Source organism: Manis javanica, chromosome 8 (assembly GCF_040802235.1).
Source record: "Manis javanica isolate MJ-LG chromosome 8, MJ_LKY, whole genome shotgun sequence".
Classification (NCBI taxonomy): Eukaryota; Metazoa; Chordata; class Mammalia; order Pholidota; family Manidae; genus Manis; species Manis javanica.
Genome location: NC_133163.1, coordinates 8265713 through 8285549, shown reverse-complemented (window position 1 = coordinate 8285549; position 19837 = coordinate 8265713). Strand labels below are relative to the sequence as shown.

Genomic DNA, 19837 nt, shown 5'->3' with positions numbered 1-19837 from the left:
CTTCCCCCTTTGGAAAGATTCTATTCCTTAGGGAAAATCCCTTCCCTGGGAAGAAGCATCTGCAACACTTGGGATGCCCGGTGGCAGTCAGGGCTTTGTGAGTTGTGGTCCCTGAGTTTCCAATTTGGGTCAAGGCCCTTCTCATGATTAATGCTCTCTCACTGGCTCACCTTTTCCAGGGGGCCCATTCTCTGTCTTCTGTTTCCCTGATGCATGGATCTGGATGGAACGATCTGGATCTCCCCTTGGGAACAGGGTGCCCCGTTGGCTGGAGGCCGTTCAGCAGTCCTAGGTCAAGCTCCCAGCCCACTCCCCCACCACCCTGCCTCCTCTCCTGGTGGTCTCAGCCCGCCTTCTCCAGTCCCGTGGGTGTCCTGTGAAGGCCCTGCCTCCATTACTCCTTCTACCTGGCTCTGTGCTCCTGCCTCCAGGGGGTGCCTTTCCCCACGCACTCCGCGCCTCACCTCATTATCAGAAGCATTTGATAACTCTGCAGGGCCAAGCCCGTGCTCTCTGAGGCCCAACAGAACCAGTGGGTGCTTCCAGTCTGCCGGGTGATGCTTTCTCCTTCCCTTCTCACTTGCCTCCTCCTCCCTGCAGCCTTCCATCCCCAACCTGATCTCGGGGAACTTCTCCACCCTCATGGCAGCCCATGGCCCAGCACACCACCACTTCTCTTTGAGGCCCAGGTGCCCAAAGTCCAGGCCCTCTGCAGCTTCATGCAGGCCTGGCTGGCTTGGAGGCCCCCAGCCCCTACCTGACCTGCCACCTAAATCTCAGGCTGCCATCGTCTGCTGGCTCTTTCACTTTCCCAGAGTTCCCAGAGAGTCAGCTGATTGCCTCTCTCCTTGAGTTTCTGGTGATTCCCCTGCCAAAGTCAGGAGAGATTGTTAAGTCAGTGTTTGTCCACCGCATGTCAGGGTGCCATGGCCTCTCCCCGCCTGTCCCCATAGTCTTTGTGCTGACCATAAGAAACACATTTGACTTGGAAGCTTCCTGCCCATGTTTCAGACATTTTCCTTCAAAGCTGCACCAGTGTCTTTAGTTCAGCTGTTTCCTCTCGGAAACGAGGCAGCAGACAGAGTCAAGGTCATATGTCCTGCCCTCCCAAATGCCATCTCAAACTTCCATCCTACTGTCTTGCACAGGGGAGATGTCCCAAGAGCAAATCTGGAGCAAGTACAGGAGTGGACAGGGAGGGCAGTGTGGACGTCTCAAGACAGCCTGAACAGGGTGGGGGTGCACCAGCAGGGCAAGGTGCCGTGGGCGGGGACCCCAGACAGTGATGATGGGCCACCAGCCAGCCACGGGCTCTGGTCAGGACTGGGCCCTGCTGCCCGGCCTGCCTGAAGCCCCAGCAAGCTTCAGCCTTCAAAGCTGGAGCCCACCCCGAGCCCAGGAGGAAATAAAGAGGCTCTCTTGCCAGCGCGTTCTTCCCTTTTACGGTTTTTGGCCCTGCCCCCTGGTGTTCGCACAGCCGCCATCTGGCTCTCTCTGCTGTGGCCCAGCCCCCACACACTCCCAGGCCTTCCAGGGAGGGGCTGTTTGCTGTGAAAACACAGGGTCTGGGGGAGCAGCATGTGGCATGGCAGGCTGGAAAGTCTGAAATTTTGGGACCGGTCCCCAGGCAGGTCCCTGTCTGGTCTCTGCCAACTCCCACAAGGCTTAGGCCTCAGTTTCCTTCCCAGAGTCGTGCACAAACCAGGCGGGTCCCCATCTAACATCTCAGCTCAGGCAGAGCAGAAAACTCAAGGCTGTCTTGGGAGGATGCTGAATGCCACGATGCCACGGTGGGCATGCCGTCTGTTGGAAGCGCGCCCTGAATCCCACTTCACGGGCTGGTAGCTCTTATGGATGGCCCCCTCGTCCTCCCCTTACACATTCCCTCGATTTTATTTTTAAGGAAATAATAACAACAGCAATTAGCCATTGCTTTGTATGGTTCCAGTAAAGGAATCATTTAAGGGACTGACTGGCACACTGGCATCACCGCTCTCATCCTCGCTGGGAAGCAGGGGAAGGACAAAGCTCAGCAGGGAAGGCAGCTCACCCCGCACAGACTTGGGGCTCACCCTTCGGTCACTGTTTGCAGGCCACCCACCCTCCCGGCCTTAAACCCCAGTGTGGCTGGGAGGAGTTCACACCCCCCCCCCAAACACACTAACACAGAAACTGACGGACAAGCTAACAGAGCAGACATGACACTTCAAAGAGAAGAAGAGCCACGGGATGAAGCCGGGTGGCACTCTAGTCCCCAAACGCACAGAGACGCCTCCCTGCCAGGGCCGGCACCATCACATCCCAGCCCAGAGCTCTGGGGATGGTCTTCAGGGATGACATGACCAGTTACTGCTCTCTCCGTGCTCAAGCACTCTGAGGGGCTAATTAGTGCTTTTAATATGCAAATCAGAGCCTGGGCAGATTAAATCTGGGGGAAAAAACAGCTGGCGAATATGTTATTTTCATTATTACTCCAAAGGAAATATGGGTTTGGCTTAAGAAGATAGCAGGCAGGTGGATATGAAGTTCTTGTGGAAGGACTCTCAGTGAACTGGAAGGAGAGAGACCGAGGGCAGGGAACTCGGAGACCTGGGCTCGGTGGGGGGAGTGAGGGCCCCACGTGGCTGTGCCCTGCTGGGCAAATCACTTTCTCCCTTTGAGCCTCAGTTTCATGGCTGATAATGACAGGAGCTTGGATAAAATGATCTATTCATTCATCAGTTCAACAGATATTGACTGGTCACTGGCCACCTGCCAGGTGCTGTGCCTTCAGCAAGATCCCTGCTTTAAGGGGGCTTGCATTTTAGGGGGGAAGGCTGGCAATCAACAAGCAGCTACACCAATACAGAAAACAAGTCCAGGTTGAGGGGAGTGCCAAGGAGGAAACAGCCTGGAGGCTGGGAGAGAGGGTGCACGGGAGACTCCCATCTGTCTGGACAGGGTGGCGAGGGAACCCCTCCCGGGAGGTGCCCTACAGGCTGAGCCCTGGAGGCCGAAGTGGAGCTGGCCTGTGACAAGGATGATCCCTGCTCCCTCAGGGCGACACTGCTGTCCCTGTGGCACTCGCATCTGACTCGGGGATCCTCCATCCAATCTCACTGAAAAAGTCTGTATTATGGGAAATGGAGGAGTAGGAAGGGAGAGGACATCCTCAAGGTAAGCAGAAAGCAAATCTAGTGAGCTGAGCCTGACTCAGTTTCTCTTCTGGAACTAGAGCAAAGAAGGAAAATGCAGTAGGGGGAAGTCTTTTTTCCCTCCGGGCCCTTCTCATCAAGTTGGCGCCAGTGACTCAAGAGCCTGACCCAGTAAATGTACTTCAGGGAAGTAGGTGAGACCTGCACCATGTGCGCGTACGCATGTGCACACAGCCGGGGTCCTTGACGAGGGACAACTTCCAGCTCCTGTATCCTTGAAAACTTGGAGAAGACTGGCTAACTGGTCCTTGCCCTCCCACTGGGGGCTGATAACAAAGGGAGCCCCCAGTCTCTGAGCTGCCCACAGGGCAGAGTCCCCTGGAGTTGCTGACAGGCGGGCCTCTCGGATGCCCTGGACCTGACGCCTGCCTTCCTGGGCAGGGTGTACTTTAATGGGAGATGACAAAACACACCTGGGAGATCAAGGTGTGTCCCGTCTCTAGTCACATACAGAGAAGCCTGAGTTCCACGTTCTTGGGTACAGAAGCAAAATAGTGGAAAACAAATGAAAAATTCATTCTTCTCTGCTAACTTTGCCTGGAGGCAGCAGGGGAGAAATTCTTTGCACAGGGTGGAGAGCAGAGAAGGGGAGTGTATGATGAATAAGAGTAAAACAGCAGCAGAGGAGAGAGAAAAGAACCAGAGAGAGAGAAAGGGACAGGAGGGGTGGGGGGAGGGGAGGGGAGGGGAGAGAGGGGGTGACATGGGCGCGGGGCTGGTTGTGAGGACCCCAGGGCCGATTGCTGCCAGCATGCCTCCCAGCACCCAGCAGGCTGTCGACAGCACCCACGGGCCACCGCAAGGACACCCGGAGCCTGCTTTCCAAGAAAGTAAGTTTGCAGCACATACTTGTGCTCCTGGCTTCTCAGGAAGAAGTGGGCCAGGGGTGGTTTTGTGGGGGTGGGATGGGATGGCCCCAGGCAGAGTGCAATGTGCCACGTGCCGCAGGGCATGGGGACTGCCGGGGCCACCTGCCCCACTGTGCCCAGCCTCCCCCTGGAGGAGGCACTATTATTATCATCTCCATTTTAAAGATAAGTGAACTGAAGCTTAGAAAGCTTAGAAACTCGGGCTTGTGGGCCAGTGGGCCTGCTGCAGGTTTTGTAAATAAAATTTTATTGGTAGAGCCACTCCCGTTTGTTTACACACTGTCTGTGGTGGTTTTTGTTCTGTGACACCAGCGTCAAGCAGCTGTGGCAGAGACGGGCTGGCCCCTGATACTTACAACCTGGTCTTTTGCACAAAACATCTTCTGCCCCTATCTTAGAGCCTTGCTCTGGTCTGGACTGTTTGTGTCCCCTTAAGAGGCACATGTTGAGATTCTAATGCCTGAAGGGATGGCATTAGGGGGTGGGACCTTTGGGAGGCACTTAAGTCATGAGGGTGGAGCCCCATGCCGGGATCAGTGCCTGATAAAAATGCCCCAAGGAGACCCCTAGTCCCTTCCACCAGGTGAGGATGGAGCAAGAAGACGTAAGCTGTGAACCAGCAGGCAGGCCCTCTCCAGAACCCAGCCATGCTGGCGCCATGACCCTGGACTTGCAGTCTCCAGAACTGTGAGAAATAAAGGCTGTTTCTAGGTCTCCCAGTCTGTGATATGTTGGTATAGACGCTGAGCTAAGACAAGCCCATTATAGGGCCTGGCTCGATACATATTTGTGAAGTGGATGTATGAGTTCCAGGTACATATTAAGCTCCAAAGAGTCCAGTTTGTTGTGTTGATAGCTGATGTCTCTCCCTCCGTGTTGATCTAAAGGGGTAGCTAAAGAAGGGGGAATTGAGTAGAGAGTCGACCTTTCCTCCATGAGGAACCGCTCAGGACTGCTCCAAGGCCCTGGCTTGCTGGCTGGGCTGGGCGGTCACAGACAGGCCACTGCCTGGGAGAACTTGCCCCCTGGGAGTCCCAAAGCTCAGAGCTGTGCCAAGGAGCAATTTGGAGCAGGGAGTCTTGCTTAGAACCTGGCACTGCTGGGCAGGTGATAACCCGCACAGGCTGTGAGGGTTTGGGACTGCCCACCTCTCAGATATGCTAAGAACCAGGACAGCGGGAGCTGTAGTTGGCCTGCCCTCCATCTGCCTCTCCGTGGGGTTTGATGGGCGCTCATCACCACGCACAGCCAGAGCGTCCATTGAGCACCTGGTGGGATGCAGTCAAGGGCACTGAGATCGTGGGGGGACCTCCAGCACTCACGCAGTCTGGCCTCCTGCTTTCAGGGCAGACAGAGCCCCCAGCGGCGCTCGGCGGTGCTCCAGAAGCCAGGTCAGGTGTCGCTCCTGTTTAAGGGCTTCTGTGCCAGTCAGAACTCGGCCTCCTCCAATCGTCAGCTGGAAGCTTCAAGTTGACACAGGGCCGGGGGATTTGAATGCCATGCATGGAAAGAGAACCCTTTCTTCTGGGAGTTGGTGGGGCCCTTGCGATTGCCTGGGTCAGCACTCCCCTGAGTCCCGGCTGAAGATGGGGTGCTCTCATGGACAGGCCTCTCCTACTCCTCCAAAATCTCATTCCTCTTGCAACCATTTCCCTGCTAGTGTCCCTCCTTTTGCTTATGATACATGCCTCCCTGCCAAGTGTCCTCCCATTGGCCCTCCTCCTGCCACCACCAGGCAAGTGTCTTTTGCGTCATAAACGGAAAGACAGTGTGGCTGGCAGCCTGCCTGGTGACTCCCGACCTCCCTGCTCACTCAGGACGTGACCTTGACCGAGCAGCTGAACCTTCTGAGCTTTGGCTTCCTCGTCATAGTTGGGAGTAAAGAAGTCTGGCTGAGGTCACCCGGCCAAATCATCCGGTCGGGTAGTGCTCTTGTGGTGCGCCATGTGACAAGAGTCTTCGCGCGTGCGCACCCTCACCCGTCTGCGTGTCTCCCCCCAGACCTCCTTGTCTTGCACCTTCCGGTGCTTCTCTTCGCAAGCCCCTCAGCAGCCTGCCACGGCGTTTGCCGTTGACCGCGAGGCTACAGGTACTGTGGATGACGGGTCGCTGCTCTGGGCTCACCCACTTGGAGGATTCCTCTGCCCCTCCCATGAAGCCGCATCTGTTTCACCCTGCACCTGCCTTCTGAGCCCTTCGCTGCATCCTCCTGGCTTCTGCTGGCTCTCGTCTCATGCCGCTGGTGAGCCCAGTGCTGTCCGGGTGTGTTTACCTTCAGCCATGGCCTGCGGAGGGGAGCGCCCACTGAACCTCACAGCGACGTCGGGCTCCGCTGCCTCACCTCGTTGCTATGGCCTTGGTGAGTGACAGCTCCTGCAGGGCTTCCTAGGGAGCACGATCACCTGGTGTGTCTTCTGACCTGACGCAGCATGTCCCCTCCAACACGCCCACACCTCAGCTTATAATCTGTTCCTGCACTGCCAGCCATGGCAATCCTGGCATTTCAACTGCAGGGCGGGCTTCACTTTCCCCACACTTCCTGGAGGCACCCTTGCAGCAAGTTTGCAGCATCACCTGCTGTCCCCGTGAAACCCTGTGTTTTGGGAAAGTGCACTCTAATTGACGAGCTCTCCTTTGCCAGCCACACACCCTGGTCAAGCACCCTAAGACTCCAATGCCATGGGGCTCTTCTGGCAGGTTGCTGCTGCTCGCTGGCTGGTTGTAATCCAGGTGGCAGCTCTTTTGTGAAAACCCCAAGTTCCCCGGGAGGAATGGGAAAGGAACAAAAATCTTCTCAGTTCTAAAGTTGGGGTGGTGGGTCTGAGGGCTTTAAGGGACAACTGGTGCCTCAAATACGAGGAATGGAATTTCCTACCTTTGCCCTCTCTGCCTGTCTCCAGGAGAAGTCTCTTCTGGGAGCTGCGGTTGCTGGAATGGTGACCTTGACATTCCGTGTAAATGACATCATACGCTAGGTAGTCTTTAGCGCCTGCCTCCTTTCCCTTCTCATGTGTTTTCAAGGTTCAAGCAAGCAGCAGAATGTTGGTGTGCTCATTCCTTTTTATTGTTGACTACAATTCCATCATAAGGATATACCACATTTTGGTTATCCATTTACCAACTGATGGATATTTGAATTGTTCTGAGTTTTTGGGCTATTCTGAGTCATGTTTCTAAGAGCATTCACATACAAGTGTTGGTGTGGCCAAACGTTTTTATTTTTTGTGAATAAATAATTAGGAATAGAAGTGCTGGATTGTATGCTAAATTCATGTTTAACTTGTGAAGAAACTGCCACAGTTTTTCTTAATGGCTGTACTCCTTGACATCCTCACACGTGAGGGTTCCAATTGCCCTACATCCTGGCCCAACTAGTTACTGCCTTTTTGATTATAGCCATTCTAGCGGGTGTATAATGGTATCTCATTGGGTTTTGATTTGCATTTCTCTAATGACTAATGCTGTTGACAGTTTTCATATACTTATTAACCATTTGTACATCTTCTTTGCCTATTTTTAAATTGAGTCTCTGTCTTCTAATTATTGAATTGTAAGAGTTCCTTATGAATTCTGGATACAAATCCTTTATCAAAGATATGATTTGCAAATATTTTCTCTCAGTATGTGTTTTCTCTTCATTTTCTTTTCAATTAATAAATTATTTTATTATTATTAAGGTAGTATTGATACACACTCTTATGAAGGTTTCACATGAAAAAAACAATGTGGTTACTATGCCCACCCATATTATTGTGTCTCTCCCCTATACCCCATTGCAATCACTGTCCATCAGTGTAGTAAGATGCCACAGAGCCACTATTTCCCCTCTCTGTGCTACACTGTCTTCCCCATGATCCCCCCCACACCATGTGTGCCAGTCATAATACCCCTCAATCCTCTTCTCCCTCCCTCCCCACCTGCCCTCCCCCATACCTCCCCTTTGGTAACTGCTAGTCCCTTCTTGGAGTCTCTGAGTCTATTGCTGTTTTGTTCATTCAGTTTTGCTTCGTTGTTATACTCCACAAATGAGGGAAATCATCTGATACTTGTCTTTCTCCACCTGGCTTCTTTCATTGAGCCTAATACCCTCCAGCTCCATCCATGTTGTTGCAAATGGTAGGATTTGTTTCTTTCTTATGACTGAGTAGTATTCCACTGTGTATATGTACCACATCTTCTTTATCCATTCATCTACTGATGGACACTTAGGTTGCTTCCATATCTTGGCTGTTGTAAATAGTGCTGCAATAAACATAGGGGTGCATATGTCTTTTTGAATCTGAGAAATTATATTCTTTGGGTAAATTTTTAGGAGTGGAATTCTTGGGTCAAATGTATTTCTATTTTTAGTTTTTTGAGGAACCTCCATATTGCTTTCCACAATGGTTGAACTAGCTTACATTCCCACCAGCAGTGTAGGAGGGTTCCCCTTTCTCCACATCCTCGCCAGCATTTGTTGTTCTTAGTCTTTGATACTGGCCATCCTAACTGGTGTGAGGTGATATCTCATTGTGGTTTTTATTTGCATTTCCCTGATAATTAGTGATGTGGAGCATCTTTTCATTTGCCTGTTGGCCATCTGAATTTCTTTGGAGAATTGTCTATTCATATCCTCTGCCCATTTTTTATCAGATTATTTGCTTTTTGATTGTTGAGACGTGAGTTCTTTATATATTTTGGATGTCAACCCCTTGTTCGATATGTCATTTATGAATATATTCTCCCATACTGTAGGATGCCTTTTTGTTCTACTGATGGTGCCCTTTGCTGTACAGAAGCTTTTTAGTTTGATGTAGTCCCATTTGTTCATTTTTGCTTTTGTTTCCCTTGCTTGAGGAGATGCGTTCAGGAAAATGTTGCTCATGTTTATATTCAGGAGATTTTTGCCTATGTTGTCCTCTAAGAGTTTTATGATTTCATGACTTACACTCCGGTCTTTGATCCATTTTGAGTTTACTTTTGTGTATGGGGTTAGACAAGGATCCAATTTCATTCTCTTGCATGTAGCTGTCCAGTTTTGTCAACACCAGCTGTTGAAGAGGCTTTCATTTCCCCATTGTATGTCCATGGCTCCTTTATTGTATATTAATTGACCATATATGCTTGGGTTTATATCTGGGCTCTCTAGTCTGTCCCATTGCTCTATGGATCTGTTCTTGTGCCAGTACCAAATTGTCTTGATTAATGTGGCTTTGTAGTAGAGCTTGAAGTTGGAAGAAATCCCCCCTGTTTTATTCTTCCTTCTCAGGATTGCTTTGGCTATTTGGGGTCTTTTGTGGTTCCATATGAATTTTAGAACTATTTTCTCTGATTCATTGAAAAATGTTGTCAGTATTTTGATAGGGATTACTTTGAATCTGCAGATTACCTTAGGCAGGATGGCCATTTTGACAATATTTATTCTTCCTATCCATGAGCATGGGATGTGTTTCCATTTATTGGTATCTACTTTAATTTCTCTCATGAGTGTCTTGTGATTTTCAGAGTATAGGTCTTTCACTTCCTTGGTTAGGTTTATTCCTAGGTATTTTATTCTTTTTGATACAATCGTGAATGGAATTGCTTTCCTGATTCCTCTTTCTGCTAGTTCATCATTAGTGTATAGGAATGCAACAGATTTCTGTGTATTAATTTTGTATCCTGCAACTTTGCTGAATTCAGATATTAGATCTAATAGTTTTGGAGTGGATTCTTTAGGGTTTTTTATGTACAGTATCATGTCATCTGCAAACAGGGACAGTTTAACTTCTTCTTTACCAATCTGGATGCCTTTTATTTCTTTTTGTTGTCTGCTGTGGTGAGGACCTCCAGAACTAGGTTAAGTAAAAGTGGAGAGAGTGGGCATCCTTGTCTTGTTCTTGATCTTAAAGGAAAAGCTTTCAGCTTCTCGCTGTTAAGTATGATGTTGGCTGTGGGTTTGTCATATATGGCCTTTATCATGTTGAGGTACTTGCCGTCTATACCCATTTTGTTGAGAGTTTTTTATCATGAATGGATGTTGAATTTTGTCCAATGTTTTTGTGGCATCTATGGAGATGATCATGTGGTCTTTGTCCTTTTTGTTGATGTGGTGGATGATGTTGATGGATTTTCTAATATTGTACCATCCTTGCAACCCTGGAATAAATCCTACTTGATCATGATGGATGATATTTTTTAGGTATTTTTGAATTCAGTTTGCTAATATTTTGTTGAGTATTTCTGCATCTATGTTCATCAGGCATATTGGTCTGTAATTTTCTTTTTTTGTGGTGTCTTTGCCTGGTTTTGGTATTAGGGTGATGCTGGCCTCATAGAATGAGTTTGGAAGTATTCCCTCCTCTTCTATTTTTTGGAAACCTTTAAGGAGGATGGGTATTAGGTCTTCACTAAATGTTTGATAAAATTCAGTGGTGAAGCCATCTGTCCCAGGAGTTTTGTTCTTCGGTAGTTTTTTGATTACCAGTTCAATTTCATTGCTAGTAATTGGTCTATTCAGATTTTCTGTTTCTTTCTGGGTCAACCTTGAAGGGTTGTATTTTTCTGGAAGGTTGTCCATTACTTCTAGTTTATCCAGTTTGTTAGCATATAGATTATCACAGTATTCTCTAATACTTTTTTGTATTTCTGTGGTGTCCTCATGATTTTTCCTTTCTTATTTCTGATTCTGTTTGTGTGTGTATACTCTCTTTTTTTCTTAACAGGTCTGGCTAGGGATTTATCTATTTTGTTTATTTTCTCAAAGAACCAAGTCCTGCTTTCATTGATTCTTTTTATTGTTTTTTTCTTCTCAATTTTATTTATTTATGCTCTAATCTTTATATGTCCCTCCTACTGACTTTGGGCCTCATATGGGAGTTTAGACTGTTCATATGGGATTGTTCTTTCCTGAGGTAGGCCTGTATTGCCACATACTTCCCTCTTAGCATGGCCTTCTCTGCATCCCACAGATTTTACAGTGTTGAATTATTGTTGTCATTTGTCTCCATATATTGCTTGATGTCTGTTTTTATTTGGTCATTGATCCATTGGTTAGTTAGGAGCCTCCATGTGTTTGTGGGCTTTTTCATTTTCTTTGTACAATTTATTTCTAGTTTCATACCTTTGTGGTCTGAGAAGCTGGTTTGTATAATTTCAATCTTTTTTAATTTACCGAGGCTCTTTTTGTGGCCTAGTATATGATCTATTCTTGAAAACGTTCCATGTGCACTTGAGAAGAATGTGTATCCTGCTGTTTTTGGGTGGAGAGTTCTGTAGATGTCTGTTAGGTCCATCTGCTCTAGTGTGTTGTTCAGTGCCTCTGTCTCCTTATTTATTTTCTGTCTGATTGATCTGTGCTTTGGAGTAAGTGGAGTTTTGAATTCTCCTAGAATAAATGCTTTGCATTCTATTTCCCCTTTTAATTCTGTCAGTATTTGCTTCACATACATAGGTGCTCCTGTGTTGGGTGCATAGATATTTATAATGGTTATATCTTCTTGTTGGATTGACCCCTTTGTCATTATGTAATGTCCTTCTTTGTCTCTTGTGACTTTCTTTGTTTTAAAGTTTATTTTGTCTGATACATGTACTGCAACTCCTGCTTTTGTCTCCCTATTAGTTGCATGAAATATCTTTTTCCATCTCTTTGCTTTTAGTCTGTGTATGTCTTTGGGTTTGAAATGAGTCTCTTGTAGGCAGCATATAGATGGGGTCTTGTTTTTTTATCCATTCAGTGACTCTAGGTCTTTTGATTGGTGCATTCAGACCATTTACATTTAGGGTGATTATCAATAGATATGCACTTATTGCCATTGCAGGCTTCAGATTCATGGTTACCAAAGGTTCAAGGGTAACTTCCTTACTATCTAAGAGTCTAATTTAACTCACTTAGTATGTGATTACAAACACAATCAAAAGGTTCTTTCTTCTTTTCTCTCCTCCTTTTTCTTCCTCCCCCTTGCTTTATATATTAGGTATTATATTCTTAGGAACACTTCCATCCATAGCAGTCCCTCCAAAATACACTGTAGAGATGGTTTGTGGGAGGTCAGTTCTCTCAGCTTTTGCTTATGTGGAAATTGTTTAATCCCTCCTTCAAATTTAAATGATAATCTTGCCAGATAAAGTATTCTTGGTTCGAGGCCCTTCTGCTTCATTGCATTAAATATATCATGCCACTCCCTTCTGGTCTGTAAGGTTTCTACGGAGAAGTCTGATGAGAGCCTGATGTGTTTTCCTTTGTATGTGATCTTATTTCTCTCTCTGGCTGCTTTTAATAGTCTGCCTTTATCCTTGATCTTTGCCATTTTAATTTATTATATATCTTGGTGCTGTCTTCGTGGGGCCTCTTGTGTTGGGAGATCTGTGCACCTCCATGGCCTGAGAGGCTATCTCCTTCCCCAGATTGGGGAAGTTTTCAGCAATGACTTCCTCAAAGATACTTTCTATCCCTTTTTCTCTCTCTTCTTCTTCTGGTATCCCTGTAATGTGAATATTGTTCTGTTTGGATTGGTCACACAGTTCTCTCAGTATTCTTTCATTCCTAGAGATCCTTTTTTCTCTCTGTGCCTCAGCTTTGTATTCCTCTTCTATTTCATTTATCATCTCCTCCACTGTATCTAATATGCTTTTAAAACCCTCCATTGTGTTCCTGAATGATTCGATCTCCATCCTAAATTCATTCCTGAGTTCTTGAATATTTTTCTGTACCTCCAGGAGCATGTTTATGATTTTTATTTTGAAATCTTTTTCAGGAAGATTGATTAGTTCAGTCTCACTTGATTCTTTTTCTGGTGTTTGTGAGATTTTGCTTTGAACCAGGTTCCTTTGATGTTTCATATTTGTATGTGGCACCCTCTAGTACCCAGAAGCTCTACTCTCTGGAGCTGCTCAGCCCCTAGAGCAATGTTGGGGGTTGCAGGGGAGTGGTGCTGGTGCCCGGGGGGAGGAAAGAGCTGTTTCCTGCTTCCTGGCTCCTACGCCTGGCTCCACTGCCAGAATCAGTGGACCGAACACAAAGGTGTAAGCCTCTATACTTTGCGTTTGTACCTGCTGTTGTCAGGGCTTTCCTCTGGCTGGCCTGAGGCCAGGGCAGGGTTTGCCAGTTTGTGAGCCAGGTGAGGCTTGGCTGGGAGGAAGGCACAGCAAGCTGCATATCAAGGTGGGGGGCCTTGGAGCTGTGTAGCCAGCCAGGGGGATGGAGCACTGAAGATCATGATAGTTCCCACCCTGCTGGGCAGAGTATACCCAGACAATTTTGTCTACTTGTCCTTTCTCCTTAGCAGTAGGCTCTGTGCAATCCTTGCCCCTTTAGCAGCCCTCTCGCTTTTAGGTAGTCTCTTAGACTGCCCTGTTTTCCACAAGCAGCTGGAATCTCAGTCTCTCCAGGTATTCTGCCTGTCTTAGCTTTCCAACCCCACTAATCGCCAGAGCACCATGCAATGTAGGTTCGTGCTCCCAGAGCAGATCTCTGGAGTTAAGTATTCAGCAGTCCCAGGCCTCCACTCCCTCCCTGCTCCTCCTGCTGGTGAGCTGGGATGGGGGAAAGGCTTGGGTCTGCCAGGTCACCACTTTGGTACGTTACCCTGTTCTATGAGATCTGTTCTATTCCACAGGTGTATGCAGTCTGAGATAGCCTTCTTCCCTGTTGTTCTTTTAGGATTAGTTGTATTAATTATATTTTTGTATTACATGTGGTTTTAGGAGGAGGTCTCTGTCTCACCTCTCACGCCACCATCTTTTGTCTCTCTTCATTTTCTTAATGGTGTTTTTTGAAGTACATGTTTTTAATTTGATGAAGCACAATTTATGATTTTTTTCTTGTATGAATGGTGCTTTTAGTGTTGTATCTAAAAACTCTTTGCTTACTCCAACGCACAAATATTTTTTGCTAAATTTTCTTGTAGAAATTTTATAGTTTTAGTTCATATATGTTAGTTTATAATCCATTTTGAATTTTTTGTATATAGTATGAGGTAAGGGTCTAAATTCATTCTTTTGTGTATGAACACCAAGTTGTCTCAGTTCCATTTGTTGAAAAGACTATTCTTTCCCTCATTGAATTGCTTTGACACCTTTGTCAAAACTCTGCTGATGATACATGTAACAGTCAATAAGCTGGACGGACCCTCAGCTCTGCCCCGTCGATGTCATCCTTCTGCCTATAACACATTATTTGATGAGAGTAGCTTTATTGTAAGTTGTAAAGTCCTGTAGTGTAAGCTCTTTGTTCTTCTAGAAAATTCTTTTGGTTATTCTGAGTCCTTTGCATTTTTATATGAATTTTAGGATCAGCTAATCAATTTCTACAAAAAAACCATCTGAGATTTTGCTAAGGATTATCCTGAATGTATATCAATTTGGGCAGAACTGTCATTTGGCAATATTGAGTCTCCAATCTGTGTGCATGGACTGTCTCTCCAAAATCTCTGTCTTGATGCTGATTTTAGGGAGAGAGTGTGCAGTCTTTTTACTATTATGTGGGATATTAGCAATAGGGTTTTTTTTTTTTTTGGTAGATGCTGTTTATCAGGTTGAGGAATTTCCTTTCTATTCCTACTTGTTGAGAGCTTTTGCCACACGTTAGAATTTTGTCAAAATAGTTTTCTGTATCTTCAGATCATGTGGTTTTGTCCTTTATTTTATTAATGTAATGTATCTTATTAATTGATTTTCAGATCTTAAACCAACTTTGCATTTCTGGGACAAATCTTACTTGGTCATGGTGAATAATCATTTTTATATATTGTTGGATTTGGTTTCCTAATGTTTTGTTAAAATTTTTTACATCTTTGTTCCTGGGGTATATTGATCTATGGTTTTTGTTTCTTGTGGAATATTGTCTGACCTTGGTGTCAAGGTAATATTATCTAATAGAATGATAATAGAATTTTCTGAAAGCATTTGTAAAGGGTCAGTATTATTTCTTTAAATATTTGATAGACTTCATCATTGAAGACTGAGATTTTCTTTGTGGAATATTTAAATTGCTGTTAATTTTTTAAAACTAATTATAGGTCTCTTCATATTTCCTATATCTTCTTTAGTCAGTTTTGGTAATTTGTGCCTCTCTAGGAATTTATCCATTTCACCTAAGTTGTCTAATCTATTGGATAAAGTTGCCCACAGTGTCTCTTATAATGCTTTTTAACTTGTGGTTGACAGTAATATTCCCTCTTTCTTGGTCTTTGTAATTTGTGTCTTCTTTTTTTCTTGATCAGGCTAGCTAAATGTTGTCAATTTGCTGATCTTCTGAAAGAATGAACTTTTGTTTTCATTGATTTTCTCTGTTGCTTATATATTTTATATTTCACTGGATTCTGATCTCATCATTATTATTTACTTCCTTCTGGTTGCTTTGGGTTTATTTTGATCTTTGTTTTTTAATTTCTTAAGGTGGAAGCTTAAGTTATTAATTTGAGAAATTTTTTTTAATAAAAACATTTGAAGTTATATATTCCTTCTGAGCTCTGCTTTAGTGCATCTCAGAAAATTTGATATGTTTGTTTTAATTTACATTCATTTAAAATATTTTCTAGTTTCTCTAGTGATTTTCTTTCTTTGACCCACAGGTTATAAAGAAGTGTGGTGTTTAATTTCCAAATACTTGGGGATTCCCCAAATTTCTTTCTGTTTTTGATTTTAAGTAAATTCCATAGTGATCAGAACATACTTTATATGATTTCAATCATTTTAAATTTACTGAGACTGGTTTATGGCCTAGAATATAATCTATCCTTGAGAATGTTCCATACGTGCTTGAAAGATTGTGTATTCTGCTGTCATTGGGTGAGTGTTCTATAGATGTTGGTTAGGTCAGGTTGGTTGATAGTGTTATCTTCTATATTCTTGCCGATTTGTCTAGTTATTCTATCAATTATTGAGAATGGGGTAATTGAAGTCTACAACTATTATTATTAATTGTCTATTCCTACAATTAAAAAAATTAGTTTTGATTGTAGTAAAAATAATATAAAATATACCGTCTTAACCATTTTTAAGTATACTGCTCTGTGGTGTTAAGCATATTCATTGTTGTGCAGCAGATCTCTACAATTTATTCATCTTGCAAAACTGAAATTCTATGCCCATTAAACAATAACTTCCCATCGCTCCCTCCCTTAGCTCCTGGAAACCACCGTTCTACTTTCCATTTCTATGAATTTGACTACTTTAGATATCTCAAATAAGTGGAATCATAGAGGATTTGTCTTTTTGTAACTGGCTTATTTCACTTAGCAGAATGTTCTCAAGGTTCATTCATGTGGTAGCAGGTGGCAGAATCTCCTTTTTTAAGGCTGGATGATATTCCATTATATATACATACCACATTTTGTTTATCTGTTCATTCATTGATAGACATTTGGATGGCTTCCACATCTTGCCTATTGTGAAGAGTCCTGCAATTTTGTTAATTATTATTTCATACATTACAGGATTCTGTTGTTAGATGTGTATATATTTAGAGCTGTTATATTTTATGAATAAGTTGATCCTTTTCATCACTATGAAATGTCCCTCTGTTTCAAGTTATACTTCTTGTCCTGTATTTTATCTGATATTAATATAGCTACTCTAGCTCTATTATGTCATATGTTCTCTATTCACATTTAGCATAATTATTGATGTGGTTGGAGTTACATCTTCATTTTGCTGTTTGTTTTCTATATGCCCTATGCCTTTTCTCTTCCTTTATTTTTTCTTTCTCACTTTCATTTGCACTAAATAGCATTTTAGCATCTTAATTCCTTTGTTGGCTTAAAAAAAACTGGTTTTGAATTTATTTATTTGTTTGTTTGTTTACTTTTAAGTGGTTGCTCTGGGGATTACAACATGCTTTTTATTATGTCTCAGTCTACTTCAGACTACTACTAACTTAATTCATCTAAGTTAGTCCATTGCTCCAACATAGCTCCATTTCCTCCCCTCTTCTGTGCTGTTATTGTCATATATATATTATATATATATATGTTTGTGTGTGTGTGTGTGTGTGTGTGTGTTATAGACCCAACAATACAATGTTGTAGTTACTGTTTTCTGCAATCTTATATCTTTTTTAAAAGTTAGGAAGAGATAAAAAATAGTCTTTTGTATTATCCACATATTTACCTTTTCTGATGTTTTTCATTTCTTTGCACTGATTCATTTTACTGTCTGATGCTATTTCCTTTCAGCTTCAAGGACTTTCTTCAGTGCTTCTTGTAAGGCAGGTCTGCTAGCGACAAATTATCTCAGCCACTGTTTGTTTGTGAATGTCTCCATTTCACTTTTGTTATTTGAAGAATAGTCTTAGTGGATACAGAATTCTTAGGTGACAGTTTTTTCCTTCAGCATTTTAAATCTGTGGCTCTACTGCCTTCTGGCCCTGCTTGTTTCTGATGAGAAGCCTGCCATGAGTAATATTGTTGTTCCCCTGTATGTGATCAGTCATTTTTTTCTCTTGGTGTTTTCAAGATTTTCTTTTTGTCTTCCAACAATCTGACTACATGTGTCTAGGGTGGATTTCTTTGTGTTTATTCTACTTGTGGTTCATTGAGCTTCTAGAATATGTCATTTGGGGGGGGGATCTTCTGGCCATTATTTCTTTCTGTTCGCCTCCTTCTCCACCTCTGTCTTTGTCTCTCTCTTTCTCTCTCCTGCTTCTGGAATTCCCATTACACATATGTTGATATAACCTACATGTCTAAGGCATTGCTCATTATTATTAATTTTCTTCTTCCTCTTTTCTTCAGATTGGATCTTTTTTTCTCTATCTTTAAATTTGTTGATTCTTTCTTATGTTTCTACTTCCTTAAAAAATTTTTTTTCTCTATTTCTCTTTTTTTTTAAAAGCCTGGCTACCTAGAACTTACTCCTGTATTTGTATAGCCTACTGGTTGGTTAGAAATTGTGCCCAAACACCATGAGCTGACTGGGCTTCAGTCTTCTGCTGCTCGATCAGTGTGTAGAGGTAAAGAAGTGCATCCAAAGTTCAAGCAGTTTTTCAGTGTGTCCCCACTTTTTCTTTCATATCTTCTCAGCACATGCATACAGGCTGACAGTCAGCCTGAGAGGTCTGTATAGCTTGGGCTCTTCCAGTCTCTCCTACATGGATGGGTCAAGAGCTTATCAAGGCTTCCTATTTTTGTCTCACTTCCCACATCTCCCTGTTAAATTCATGGCTATGCTGCTGGTCTGTACTTGCCCTTAATGAGAACTGCAACCTCAGGCTAGCTAGTTGAACCGCTGATCTTCCCTGTGCACCTGCCACGGAAATTGCTGTTACTGACAATGCCACCAGGGGCTGGGTTTTTCAGCGCTCCGCTCCAAATCAACTCATCCTCCTGTCATCAAACCTCCCAGTTTTCATGGTTTGCTCCACCTGGGGAGAAGGAATTGGGGTGGAGGATAGCAGCAACCTCAGGCAAGAATACTATGTACTTTCACTGTTCTTTTTTGAAGTGCAGTAGTTTTTCACGAATAACCACTTCTCAATTTGGTGTGTGGCTTTTGTTGATTTACAGATCTCTGAAATGGTTGTTTTGACAATTTTGTCCATTTTATCATCACTCCTTGCTCTGCTATACCAGAACGTATTTCCAGTACTCACTTGTGATGTCTCAAAAGTAGAGCTGTAGTCATGAGAAGACCTGGAGGACATTTACAAGAATATTCTTTCTATTAAGTTCTTAGATTTTCAAATTCTACCTTCTTGAGAATGAAGAGAGGAGCCACTCAGAATCTCTGGGTTGCTCATCCATCCATCCATCCGTCCATTCTTTCTTTCATTTGTCAAACTTTCATCAAGTGTTCATTCCATTTCAGGCACTGTGTTAGGAGCACAGATTGCATAAACAACTGAGATAAAGTCCTTGCTCTCAAGAAAAGCATGTAGGAAGGAAGTGTTGGTGGTAGTTAGTGCCCCAACAGCTCTGGGAAGTTCTGCAAAAGATCAGGGTAGGAAGGGTGGGTTGGGATGAAAGGGTAGCAGAGTGGGCTGTTCTGACTCCTCCGCAGCTTCCCCAGCCCTGCACTCTGTTCCTGCCTGACAAACTTCAGCGTCACCTAGAGACTGCTGCAGCCACATCTCTCATGTCTAACATGGAGACCACTTAGCTTTGGGGGAATTGTCTTCTCTGCTTCATATCACAGAACTCTAGACAGCAGTTCTTTATCTTCAACCCAGAACTGTTTCATACTGTGGCATAGCAAAGTGTCTGCAGACAGAGATAAGCTGTGTTTTCACATTTTTGTCTACAAATTAATGAACTACAACTACAATAAAACCATCATCTCCTGTCACCAGTGGGAATTACAGGACATTCTGAGCTTAAAAATAAAAATAAAAACACCACCACAAAACCTCAGTGGCAGAAAGTGCAGATGTTTTTCTTTTTCCTTTTCTTTTCAATAGTGTTTGCATTTATTAGAAACATGGAATTATAAAATGCTGTTGTTGAAATGCTCCTAGGAGATTTTCCAACCCAAAGCCTTTGTTCTACCAGTGGGGAGCTGGGGGATGTGTCCAGGGGTGCTCTGCAGCGGGCCTGCCAGGTCCAGGACCTGGGATCTCCATCATCAGCTTTGATTTCTGTTTCTACTGCCCAGAAGTGAGTTAAGGGCTCTGCCTGAGCAGGAAGGCCCAGCCCTGTCATTTCCTGGTGCCTCATCTGTACTTGCTGATCTCTGCGCAGGACTCTACTCTATCCCCAAGGCTGGTATCTGTTCTAACACTACTCGTTTCTAACTGGTTTGAATATCAGCCCTGGTTAAGAGTGTGGGCTCTGCACCAGCCTGTCTGGGTTGAAACCCTGTTCTTTTCTAGCTCTGTGATTA

At 44.2% G+C, this 19837-nt stretch overlaps 1 long non-coding RNA gene across 4 annotated transcripts in view; it reads left to right on the top strand.

The window, feature by feature from the left end:
* LOC140850700 (uncharacterized) overlaps window positions 1–19837 on the top strand; it is a 63373-nt gene that overhangs the window by 37831 nt on the left and 5705 nt on the right. For 2 of the 4 annotated variants that reach the window (XR_012133684.1, XR_012133683.1), the window contains exon 1: window positions 5827–6422. The exons of 1 other annotated variant lie outside the window; for it this stretch is intronic. This is a non-coding gene — a long non-coding RNA (uncharacterized lncRNA). Of the gene's footprint in view, window positions 1–5820; window positions 6423–19837 lie in introns of those variants that run through there. One more of the 4 variants, XR_012133685.1, reaches the window with a different exon arrangement.